Genomic DNA, 13,821 nt, shown 5'->3' with positions numbered 1-13,821 from the left:
AATCATACCTATTACTAAAAGAAAAGTTGGAACAGAGAATTAGATAAGCAATAATCTAATATAATTATTACATGTTACCTTTATCAAAAAAAAAAATGTTACCTTTATCATTTATTATGTCTACTTTTTTTAAATTCATTTTTATTAATATCATCAATACTACTAACAAATTATTAGGATATCAATTCTACAATTTATAATCAAGTAGTATTTTTTGCAGTTAATTATTTCCAAACTTAAATTTTAAAAAATGAAATGAAAATCAAAACATTTATTATTTCCAAAATCTATATATAATAGCAATCTCAATAAATGTCTTTCGCACCTCTGAACGGTTGCGTCTTTTTATCGCAACTTTTTGTTACAATATTTACTGTTATTTTTTTTATTGTGTCTTTTAATCGCATATTTTCGTTGAAAATTTTACGATTAATTTTTTTACAGTTGTGTCTTTTTATCGCATGCACATTTCAACGGTTGTGTCTTTTTATCACAATTTTTTGTTAAAATATTTACGGTTTTTTTTTTGTTTTTTTGGGTTCTTTTTTGGTTTTTTTCTTCGGTTATGTCTTTTTATCGCATCTTTTCATTGAAATATTTACGGTTATTTTTTTACAGTTGTGTCTTTTTATTGTAAGCACTTCTGAATAACATGGTTGTGTCATTTATTGTAACTTTTCGTTAAAATAATTACCTTTTTTTGGTTTTTTTTTTCGGTTGTATTTTTTATCGCATCGTTTCATTGAAATATTTTCGGTTATTTTTACGGTTGTGTCTTTTTATCACAATGTTTATTGCACTTCTGAATGGTTGTATCTTTTTAACGCAACTTTGTGTTAAATATTTACGGTTGTCTTTTTATCGTATCTCTTCGTTAAAATACCTTTTACAGTCACTTCAACGGTCGCGACTTTTGATCGTAACTCTTCAAAATATATTTTCTATTATTTTTAATTAGTTAAATATTAAATAAATTTTTATAACCCCTTAGTTGAATCATTGCAACATTTGGTTTACTAACGAACCATTGTAATCTTTTGTTTATTTTATGAACCACTATAACCCTTAATTTAGTTGAAAACCCTTGCAACATCTAATATATTTGATATCTATAATAAGGTTTCTCGGTATAATTTTTCATAAAATATATATATTTTTAATTTATTTAAATCAATTTTTGCAAACCATTTAATTGAACTGCTGCAATATTTAATTTTTTGACTAATCTTTGAAATTTTTGGTTTATTTTATTAAGCGTTGTAACCTTTAGTTTGATCGACGAACCTGCAACCTTTGGCATATTTGATATCTACGGTCGCGTGTCACGATATAACATTTCATAAAAAATTACTAAAATAGATTTAAATAAGTAGTTGCAACTGTTTAGTTGAACCATTGCAACATTTGATTTATCTGACGAACTATTGCAATTTTTTGTTTGTTTTATGAACCATTGGTATATTTGATATCTACAGCCACAATCTCTAGATTATAACTCTTCTTTCACCCATTTGCGTCTTTTCATCGTAACATTTGGTAAACTACTTTTATTTTACTTTTTGTCTGAATAAATGTGTTATACGGTTAAGTCTTTTCATCGTAACTCTTCGTTAAATATTTTATACACTAATAACAATCTAAATAAATATCTCTTATGGTTGCGTCTTTCCATCGTAACAGATCGTAAAATATTTTTATTTATTTTAAATCTGAATAAATACTTTTTATGGTTGTGTCTTTTCATTTTAACCCTTCATTAATATTTTCTTTTAATTTTTAATAATTGAAAAAATATTTTGTACAATTATGTATTTTACAAAATTGCATCTAGTCATTTAAAATTGTGTCTTTTCATCCATTTTCGTCTTTTCTTGAAAACCGTTATTAAAATATTTTTATTATATTTTTAATTTGAATAAATGTTTTATATGGTTGCATTTTTTCATTGTAACTCTTCGTTAAATATTTAAATTTATTAATTAAAAGATATATTTAACAGTTATGTCTTTTTACAAAGTTACTTCTAGTCATTTACAATGGTGTCTTTTCAGTTTTTACCATACTTTATTCGTAATTTTTTATCACAATTTTTCTTTCTAAAAGTTATATATTTTACAAATAGTTGTGTCAATTTAAATGTTCATATCTTTTGAACGTTATATATTTTGTTTACCAAATATTCAATTTCTACACTCATTTAAAAATGGAACCTTCTTTTTTAAAGAGATGATTGATAGTCCAAAATTGAAATGTAATCTTAATAAATTATATTCTACCATTGTATTCTTTTTATCATAATCCTTCGTAAAATATATTTTTATAATAATCTAAAAAACAAAGGTTCATTCCACTCCAAACTTACGTCATACAGTTGTGTTTTTTAAGAAAATTGCATCCATTCATTTAGATTTGTGTTTTTTCACCATGTATGTTGTATTCGTGTTTCTTTAATCGCAGTTTTTCGTTCTAATATTTATGTTTTGTTAAACATTTATGTCTTTATATATATATATATATATATATATATATATAAAATTAAAATTTTATTCATTCAATTATATACAAATTTGAAAGGTAAATACATTTATAATAATTAACTAGGGATGGGCGTTTGGATTTTTGGGTTTTGGGATATAGAACCCGTTACTTTAGATATTTTAAACCTTCAGGTCGGGTTCTGTTCGGTATCTTTCGGGTTGGATTATCCGAACTTATCCACAAAAAAACATATATTGGTAAATAGAAATTATTATAAATAATAATGTAAGGAGAATCTTTATATATATTTTTGATTTTTTATAATTTCATGGAACATATATATATTACGATGGTAAATATACATTATTATAAATTATAATTATAATTACAATTTCCACATTTCCATATTCCTTGTTAAAAAAAGGAGATTTAAAAATTATAATTACAATTTCCACATTTTCAAAATAATAATAAATATGAAATTTGACTTATCCAATAAAAGCCCAATAACTAATTTAAATGAAGCCAAATTGATTATAGTTAGCCTAATCCAATGCTTTTGGGTTTAAAAGTCCACGTGAATGAAAACAATTTATCCCACATCGGTTGTGAAAGTGAAAAAAGACTAAATTTTTTGTTATAAATAGTTAGACATGCTGAGTGTTGAACATATATATTTTGCCAATCCTTAGGCTGAAGGCGGCAACACCCTCGACGAACGAGAAGGTGTAGACGCTCAAAAACAGTAGGAGGCAATAGCTTTGAACAAACAATTGATTATAGAAGTCTAGAGACTAAAGGTGGCACCAGGTGAGGTGATGCAAAACCTCGCCTCACCTGCTGCCGCCTTTAGTCGTTGGACTTTTGCAATCAATTATTTGTTCAAAGCCATTGCCTCTTTCACCCCGTTGAGTATCTACACTCTCTTGTTCGTCGAACGCTGTTCCCACCTTCAACCTTTTGATTGTTGTACACAATTGTTTGCAAAAAGTGTTTCTTGTGAATTTTAGAGCTTTATTTGTCTCTCAGTTTTCCTAAAGATTCTAAACCACATAGACTAGAGTTTTGGGGATGGACAATTTAATATGACGTTAATTTGTTTGGACATTGATAAATCAGAAGTGTGAAACTAAATTGAACGCTGAAATTTTTTATTGTTTGCGCTCCTTAATCTTTTATCGAGATACTTTTTGTATTACTTTTTAAACTATCCATATTTTCCTAAATCAATTTTCAGAAGAAAAAAAAATCAATATGCTAAATGTAAATGTGAGTATCTATGTTTTCCTAAGTAAAATTTCATCAAAAAAATAAATAAATATTTTTAAAAAAGAAATAAATTAAAATGGAAAGCAAATGATGAATCCACATGATATATTGAATATAGATCATGACATATATCCTAGTGGTTTGTAGTACTAATGTTGTGATTTTGTTGATTGCGTGTGTCGTTAACCAAAAAAAAGTAAACAATCTACATTCCTTGTATATTATTTGATAAATATTTTGGAAATCTAACATTTAGTTTGTTAATAATTCATGAACCATTTCATGAAAGCTCTTAAAGTTTAGATAGGTTCGTGAGACAAATTAAAGTCGCAAGATCTCAATATAATGTTTCGTTTTCCAGGATTATAGAGTAATGTTTCAGAAATTTAGTGAATAACTGAGTAAAATTATTAATGAAATTTCTTTCAATTTCGAGAACCAATGGGCCGAGATCTCATATCTAGGAATTCATCACAGACTCCATCAAATGACGGCTTGAGAGTCAAAGAGTTAGCATTTGTTTTTTGTAAGGTCTAAATGGTAACCGAGGAATCTGGCTGAATCCGGCTGAATTGCTGAATCTGGCTGAATTTTTAGTGATTTTTAGCTGAATCTGGCTGAAATTTTACATTTTCAAATGGTAACCGCTGAATCTAGCTGATTTTTTTTTTGTGATTTTTAGCAGAATCTGTCAAAATAATTAAGACTTTAATTGAAAATATCATCAAATAATTATGAATATTAATATAATAACTAAGAAAAATATCTAAATAAAATAGATAAAATTATCTAATAGTCTAATTAACTCTTATACTATAAATAAATACTATAATTCATATTATTATTAAAAATATATTGTTAGCAAAATTAAGTTGTTCTTCCAAATTTAATTTTTTGAACTATGTAATTAATTAATAAAAAGCTTTGTCAAAGTTTTATTGAAAATTTAATTGAAAAATAAACATGATAATATAGTATAGATAATCTAACTGATTGTTAATTGTTCTCTAGTAGTTTAAAATCATTAATATGATTAGGATGATTAAGAATTTTTTAAAAATTTGATATTTTAAATATTTATTTTAGCATAAGTAAGAGTGTTTTTGCGAAATTTTGAAAAAATATATTTAATTATCCAAAAGTTATTTAAATTATCTAAAATTATCTATAATTATCCGAACATAAATTTGTCTCTTGTCTATTCTGATAATGATTTTATGTATCTGAATTATTCATATATTGTATTTGTATGATCTGACTTATTTTAAAATATAAATTTGATGTGTAATTTTTGATATCCAAAATATTTTAATTCGAGTTGTGTAATCATTATAATCCGAATTTTTACCTGAAATAAACATACTACGTATCTTTTGGTGTTGGAAGAACTGTTGAATGTAGCTGAATTCAGCTGAATTTAGTTTTATGCAAATGGTAACTGCGGAATTGCTGAATCTGGCTGAATTCAGCTGAATATTTTTTCTATGTTACCATTTACACTCGTAGTTTTGGCCTCGGTTTTGGCCAAAAGTAGACTACAACCTAGGAAAAGTATTTGAAATACTATAACTTTGGCTTCCCACAAAAATTAATTGACCAGTGGTCTCTTAATGACGACTTGCATTATCTAGCATGAGATACCCAAATGTCGTGGGTTAAAAAACCCCAGCATAAATCTGAATTGAGCCCGCCCATCAAAAACTCGAAATTGAGAAAATCTTATAGATTTCGAGTATAGTGGATAAACCCAAAATAATTCGATGGATTATGGGTTAGCTTGTAGGTACCCAAATTTTAACTTGAAGTTTTTCTCTCTTTTTTTTATATATGTTCATCTAAAATTATATATATACCAGGTAAGAACCTGTGGTATGCATATGCAAAGTTGAATTTTCTGTCATTCAGCTTTGATAAATTCTTTATATATTTTTTCAAATACGTTTGAAGAGTACAAAGTTGTTGCATTAGATTTTTAATACATATTTATATTTTTGTAAGTTTGGATTATTGGAAAATTAACAGTATTTTTTCTATTCTTATTTATGTTTAATTGGTAAAAAAATTATTAAAATTTATTTTGTAGATAATTTTAATTGTGCTTTCAAATTAACTATCTTGTAAAGATGTGCTTCCCTTAATTGCATAATTCAATTATAGTTTTTTTTATATATAATTGATTGAAATTTCGGGTAAGTAATCCCAATCCAATTCAATAGAAAACCAAACGAAAGAAGTAAATCCTAACCCAAATATGAGATGATGATCCAACAAAAGAATTGTTTCCAAAACCTAAATTAAAAAATGTCAGCATTAAACGTTTTTTAAAAAAAATTGTTAGCATTAAAACCAGATTTGTTAGAATTTAATCTATAATGCAACCATTTAATGTAGTTTCTGGTTTTGGATATTAACAAATATTTTGCAGAAATATAAGGAAATATCCATTTCAATATTTCCGGTGCAAAATCTTTAAATTGTCCCGACCCACCAGTGGCATATCTTGTAAATACATTCCAACTCCAGAATTTATTTCAAAAATGTCTCCAAAAATGTATATATAGATGATGCTTTTTTTCTTTCACAAGAGAGGATTTTACTGATATAAACATTACAAACAACGACCGAGCAAAAGCCCAACAACATACAACGGTTTACAGAGACTAAAGAAAGTCCAACTGGCCCAACATTGCATCACTTTAGGGAAGAGGATTAGATCGATTGAAAATATCTCAAGACACGTGTCAACATCAAAGATACGTGTAACATGAGAAGATTAAAAGTTTTCCGTCATCGTCCTTCGCCGTTGAAGCCATCGATTCCGCCGGAGAATGAAACTAGCGATGATAGATTCTTTTGTATTTCTCCAACAACTGTCCCGACCGTCCCTACCAGTAGGCTCCACATTCTTTCTCGGGCCCATTGTGGATGTCGGATTTACACACTCAAGTATTTTATTAAGTTGGAAAGATTATTCTTGAGGGACAAAAATGAATATGTAAAAACTTCTAAATTGCTACAAAAATTGCTATAATATTTCTCTCTTGTGAGGAAGATCCCCTTTTCCATGGCCATTGGCCTTTATATTTATACATAGAGAAACGACATTAAAATGAATAATTAAGTACAATTATTCCTTCTTAAATGTGTCCGTTTTGATTCTTCGACTTTAATGCTCGACGTTTGAATTTGAGTTAACTCTGATCTTCATGGGCCTCGCCTTTTTGGCCCAAGTGTCCTTGAACCGACTTACCCGTGTCTTCTACACCGAACTCGTGTCACAGTGCAGTCACTTCGGGTTCTCGAAGTGGTGACAACCACTTCGACCGTTCCTTCGGCTCATGGGTTCAATGGGCTTTATCCTTTACGGGCCATTATTTTGACTACGTGGCAATCTTTGGTTGGTCTCGAACTTCTGGTGCGGGATCCGACACCAACAATTAGCCCCCCAAGTTCTTCGAAGTGCCATTCCAATTCGGAGGACTTTAAATGCTTAAATGACCAAATATTGCGCCCGAGAATCTTTCTGATTTCCCGCCGAAAATCTCATTACTCCTTTAATTTCGGCACTAGCCATTTTTAACTGAGTGACATCTGTCATCATTATGACCGTATATTGATTAATTACTATTAAAACGGGAAAAAACCTTCCCACTTCCCACACAACTTCTGAGGCGGTTTCATCATTAGCTTGAGGTAACTTCTTTTCACCATTACTCTCTTCTTTTACTTTTGTGCTTTAATCAAAACATCTCTCTACTTTTCTTCACAAAACCTCTCTTCGCCGGATCTTGAATTTTTCATTTTTCTCCGATGACTTCCGATTCCGAGAGACCTGAATCTCCTTCTTACGATGAGAGGCGCTCTAGTAACGATGAATGCACTCGTCCTAACGATATTGCCGGTCCTCATTACAAATCCACCTGCACTCTTCAGTCCCTTGAGCGATTAAAGGGGCTCTGTCAAATTCCTCCTGAAATCATAGCGGAGGCGCAAATAGCCGACCCCACGGAATCCCCGGAGAACCACCGTGTCGGCTACTTTTGTGTTTACGAAATTTACTTCAAGGGCTGCGGATTGACCTTCCCCCTTCCCGAAGCCCTAGTTTGATTCTTGGCGGCTCTCGAGATTGCCTTACCTCAATTAACCCCCAATCTCCTCCGAACCATCCTCGGGATTATAACCGTTGCGGCGGAGGCTGGCTACATCATTGGAGTCCCCGAGCTGAATGAACTCCTAAGCGTAAGGAGTTCGTCAAAGAAAACTGGGTATTTCTCGGCGTACCAAATGCCAATAGAAACGTCATCTCGCACCTCCCGAACAAGGATGAGAACTGGCACCATCCTTGGTTTCTGATTAAGAAAACTCCTGCTTCGATTGGGAATCTTTCCGATGTACTCCCATCGAAGTGGTCTGCGAAACCTGGTAGAGACTAGGTCGTATATTCCTTTATTGTTCATTATTATTTTTTACTGACCAAATTCGTTGTTTCATTTCGCAGCTCTCATCGCTTCAACTCTCCCGACTGAAGAATTTGTCAAGTTCTTCAAAACAATCCTTGAAGGGGAAACCCTTTGGAATTCTTTCACCCTCGATCGGTTTATCGAGGCCAACCGAAAACTCAGGATGAGTCCTCCCAATCTACTTCACCGTCTTCCGCCTCCTCCCTCAACTCAAGGCATGTCAGCTCGGGCCCTTACTGCCCAGCGTAAGAAACTCTCCAAGCCGATAGCAGAGGCTTGTGATGAAAACAAGGCGTTCCTTGCGGCCGCCATTGACAAAAAAGATTACAGCAGGACCCTGCTGGTTGATGATAACAGCTCCGAGGGAGCCAGATCCGTTGCTGCTTATAGGTTAACGCCTCGTCGCGAACGTCATGACGAGCGTTCTCCTCGGAGAGAGCGGTCTCCTCGTCGTGATTCTCCTCGTCCTCCCCGAGACGATTTCAGCAACGAACCACTTAAGGATTTGGTTCGTAAGAAGAGGGACAAGTCGTCCCGTGATGACTCGTCTCCGCGAAGGGAGAAATCAAGGGCCCGGACTGATCGTTCACCTCGATCATCCCCTCCTACTGAACCAATGGGTCCTTCCGACCTGTTGACATGTCTTCTTCTTCCCAGCCCGTCAGCGAAAAGACTACTCGGAGTGCATCCCCTAAAAGGGGAGATTCTGAATCTCGAGGTGCTTCCTCGAGGTCAAAGCCTGCTCTTGTCCCTCAAGTCAAATCGCTTTCAGGTTTGGTGATTTACACATACTTAAACGTTTTTTGTCTCTACTAAAACTCCAATTTTTACAACTCTTCCTTCTTCGCAGCTATGGAGAAAGAAGGCAACGTCTTCCGATGCTTCAAGACCCGATCGGGTTCGATCTTGCCAGACTTCAACAAGTGGCGCCCTGCGATTCGTGAACGCTATTTGCTTCACGCTCATCATTCATCTCGGGTTAGTTCCGTTTTTTTTTTTTTTTTTTTTTTTTTTTTGCTAATCTTTAAACTGACTCGCCTCCCCGGGTTTATAATGCCAGGCTCACAGCGAACTTAACGATATGATCGAACATTACGAAGGGTTGGTCATCGGACGGGAGAAGGAGATTGACATGTGGAAGAAGAAATTCTCTGCTCTTGAGGCTGAACTCAGTTCTTCTGCCGGCTCCAAGCACGATCTGGAGGACAAAGTCGACAGTTTAACATCCGAGCTGGCGCAGGTAAAGGGGGAGCTGCAAGACTACTACGACCGGAATTACAAACTCCAGGACGAACTTTCTGGTGTTCAGGGTAGACTTCATGAATCCGAATCAACCGCCGATACCCTGAACAACCAACTTATCGAGCTTGACGCGAAGTACAAGGCGCTAGCCAAGTTGCGTGATTCCGAGTTAGCAAGGTCGGCATCGAAGGCCAGAAAGGAGGTTAAGGGACGCGGGATGGAGTTGATCCAAGGGGCCATTCGCTTCATGCAAACCGAGAAGGCTAGGTCGAACTTGGAGTCAGACATCAAGGAGCATGAGAGCAACCTGATTCTGTTGGATCAAATCCATGAAGCAGACTTCTCCGAGGAGCAAGAAAGGACCGAACTGTCAACTAATCTTTCTGAAAAACGGAGTCGCTTGGCAGCTCTTCCCACTTTGACCTTCAACCCGCTTGACTTCGAGGAATTCTTTACTGAATCACCTCCTATAAGTGAATCGGGTTTAGACTGGGCAGGTAACGCTTGGCTCCTGACGCTTACCTTCTCTTACCTTGTACCTTTGATTGACTGGAAACATTATTTCTAGGCTCAAGAGAGACGGAAGACGTTGTCCCACCCGTAGCTCCTATGGTACCGGAGGTCACTCCGGAGGATGGTTGCACCGCGGAGGGTGGTCAGGGAGCTTCATCTGATCAAACGCCAATTAAGGAAGCGAGTGAAACTTTGGCAGCCGAGCCGGAGTCTGAGATGGAGGTCGATCCGTAGTGGCTGTGTCCACTTTAAACTGGGGATTGTCCCACTTAGTTTAAACTTAATTTCGAACTTGTTTTTGGCCTAAGGAGGCTTTATCATTTCTTTTGAACAAGATATTTGCCTGGGGAGGCTTTTAAACCTTTCTAGGTTACGACCCAAGGGGGTTTGGTTAAAATTATATGCGGGTTTGCAAAGTCCGCTTTTAACCTTTTGTGGCCTTGTGGTTATGCTTTCGAGATTTTTAGGCTGATCAGACCTTTATCTTTAGAATGCGAGAGCTGAGCTCGGCTTAAAGCGAGTTCCCCACTTCGGGTTTAGTCAACTCGATAAATTTATTGGGCTTGGGCCTTAGAAACTTTTGTAGTTAATGCGACGGTTGCTCTTTCCTTTCTTATAAGTAAGGAAAACGGCTCGTCTTTTAATGCAATAACTGCCTTTTCTCGATTTTCCAAAAATGGTTTAAACCACTCGGGCACTCTACCATTAATGGATTTATGGTTCCAAGACAAACCCTAAATCATTATAAATAAAGGCTTACCTACCTCCAAGCTTTATTTAACTACGTTTTTTTTTAGAGTCTTACTTGAGTAATTTGCGAGAATGGAAGACGAAAAAGTAGCCCCCATTGATCCCGGCAGCCCACTCTTCTTGTCCGGCGACGGCTTTGAACCGGCCGGCGTTCTCTTCCCTCACGCCGTCTTTCACTTTCCTTCAAAGGAGAAGAAAGAGGCTTGCGATTTTATTGACAAGGTAAATATTTAAAGTTTTTTTATTCAAAAACTTTTTGTTTCATCTTATTCACTCATCTTTATGCTAGGTCGCCGACAAGCACCGTCGCTTGTGTGAAGAGAGGCAGCGGCTGGGCCTCAAAAGCAAACACTTGAGGCTCGCATTGCTCGGGTGGAGAGGAAGATACGGGCCTTGGAAAGTGATCCTTTTCAATGGGAGTGGCGGAACTTCGACTCCGTCGCTGAGATCCCGAAGATGCTTCGGATGTATCTCCGCGCTAAAGGAGTCCCGGGTCCCGTGAACGCCCCCGTCTACGCCGTTCCATCTAACAGCGAAGAAGAAGACGAAGAGGAAGCCAGCACCTGTCGGAGACGCGTTCGGGATCATCCCGAAGTGGATGCCAAGAACAAGGCGTCCACTTCGAAGACTAAACCGGCGATGAAGGAGCCTGTTCCTGAGCCTCTTCCATAAATGTCCTCTAATTTCTTTACTTACTTTAAACTCGTAATGGGCTTCGGCCCCTTTTATTTATGGAAACATTTGCAACTTTCCTTTCTTTTCAATATTCTCGGAGATGCGTCTTTTAATGCAGGATCTGTTCGAGGGCATAAATCTCTCCGCGAATCACTCCATTCTTTGGATAGAATCCGCAGCTTGCTAAGGATATGGGGTTCCTATAAATTATAGTTTCAATTTCCCTTTACTCCTCACCATTCTTTTTATTTTAGTAGGTATGGAGTTCAATCTTCGCTGTTCAGAATCCATGCCTGACTTCTCCAGAATCGGAATGATGAGCGAAGATGTTCCAAATGAGCCAAACAGGCAGCCTCCTCCACCTCGCGGCTTCTTAAGAACTCAGATCCGAGCCCCATGTGCTTTGATCATGGATCTCCCAATCAGAGACCAAGGAACAGCGATGGCGTTCATAGAGGCACTCGAGCTTCAACATCGGAGGCTTATGTTGGAAAAGAGGAGACTCCGGAAGAGGATTAACCGGATGCAACGCAGGCTTACTACGGTGTCTAGAGATCTTCACATCCTTGAATCTCACCCCGGAGAGTGGATTGAGCTTGGAATCTCTGACTTTGCTCGAATTCCTGACTGCATGATGCCAATCCTCGATCTTGCTGGTCAAGGAGTTGAAGTGTTCTGCTCGTCAACAAGATTTTCATAGTCCGAAGTATACGATGAGGGACATTCCGTCTTTTGAATAAACGTTCTATTCCCAATTTCTTGTATGTTCGCTTAGCCGAACCTTCTATTTGCTTCACTTGTTCGCACAGTCGAACCTTTTTTCTTTAATAAAGAAATAAAACAAATTTTTATTAATAGCTGAACTCGTTTCCGAGCTGCCTACGTACCCATTTCGGGATCAAGCCACATCGTAGTTCATGTACATAAACAATGCATGTAGCTTTAAACATAAAACTTCTTTAGGTTGATCACATTCCAAGGTCGCTTGACCGGATTGCCTTCTAAGTCTTTCAACCTATAAACACCGTTCCGAACCACTTCGGTAATAATGTAAGGTCCTTCCCAATTAATACCGAGTTTACCGGCACCTTCTTCTTTTTTGTTGTCAAAAACGCGCCTTAATATATAATCTCCCACGAAGAAAGGCCTACTTTTAACCTTAGAATTGTAATACCGGGCTGCTGCCTGCTGGTAATTCTGGATCCGAATTAGAGCTTGATCACGCCTTTCATCTATGGTATCTAGTGAATCATTAAGCATTGCTGAATTTTCTTCCTCATTTAACGGTGCTTCTGTTCGGCGAAGTCCGGGCACATTGAGTTCAGCTGGTACTACCGCCTCCATGCCGTAAACCAAAGAGAATGGAGTTTCTCCTGTAGGTCTCCTAGGGGTTGTACGATAGGCCCATAGGACGGGTTGGAGTTCTTCATACCATCCTCCCTTTAGATGACTTAAGCGTTTCTTGAGGTTGCTTAATATTGTCTTGTTCGCGGCTTCAGCTTGACCGTTTCCTTGCGGATATCGTGGAGTAGAATAACTAACTTTAATTCCCCAGTCCGCACAAAAGGCATCAAACTCGTGTGAAATGAATTGCGGTCCATTATCAGTGACTATTTCGTATGGAACTCCGTGTCGACATATAATGTTTTTCCAAATAAAGGTCTTCACCGCCGAATCCTTGATACCAACATACGCCTCAGCTTCAATCCATTTTGAAAAGTAGTCCGTAAGGACTAAAAGGTACTGTACACCTCGAGTTGATTTGTGTAATGGTCCAATGATGTCCATTGACCACCTCATAAACGGGTATGGGGCGGAAATGGAAGAGAATAATTCCGACGGTTGATGGATCAATGGTGCATGGAGTTGGCAGCGCTTGCATCTTTGGGCCAACTTAACACAATCTGTGATCATAGTGGGCCAATAATACCCCATTCTTTTAACTTTAAAAGCCATAGCTCTTCCTGATGAATGACTCCCACATAATCCTTCATGCACTTCGCTCATGACGATTTTGACTTCGGGCCCAAAAATGCATAATAGGTAAGGGTCACTGACACCTCGTCTATATAACGCATCCTTTGACAGACAAAATTTTGCGCTAACGACTTTCATTTTCCTGGCCTGCCATTTATTCTTTGGGAGCTCACCTGTCATGATGTAGTGCTTTATTGGCTCCCTCCAGTCAGCCCCCCAGTCTTTAGCCGGAATTTGGTCAACTTTGTGAAATATTCGTGGCTCTGGCTCGGGATGCTCGTCTGGTTCAAGAACATCCTCCTCGATTAACGGCTCGGTTTCTAACATTGTTTCTGGAATCACTTCTTCAGCTAAGACAACGGGTTCCTTGTTAGATGTGTTTGATCCCTTTGACTTCCTTCGTTTGTTGGGTGGCGGTTCGATCTCTGGTTTGCCACGGTCACGTGCCGCTGCTCGA

General features: G+C 36.6%; 1 pseudogene; it reads left to right on the top strand.

Annotated features, from left to right (window-relative positions):
- Nucleotides 1–7,544: 7,544 nt before the first annotated feature.
- LOC110231053 lies at nt 7,545–10,196 on the top strand (annotated as a pseudogene).
- Nucleotides 10,197–13,821: the final 3,625 nt, after the last annotated feature.

The sequence above is a fragment of the Arabidopsis lyrata genome (genome assembly GCF_000004255.2).
Source record: "Arabidopsis lyrata subsp. lyrata unplaced genomic scaffold ARALYscaffold_2, whole genome shotgun sequence".
In the NCBI taxonomy this organism is placed as follows: Eukaryota; Viridiplantae; Streptophyta; class Magnoliopsida; order Brassicales; family Brassicaceae; genus Arabidopsis; species Arabidopsis lyrata.
This window is presented reverse-complemented; position numbering and strand designations above follow the sequence as displayed.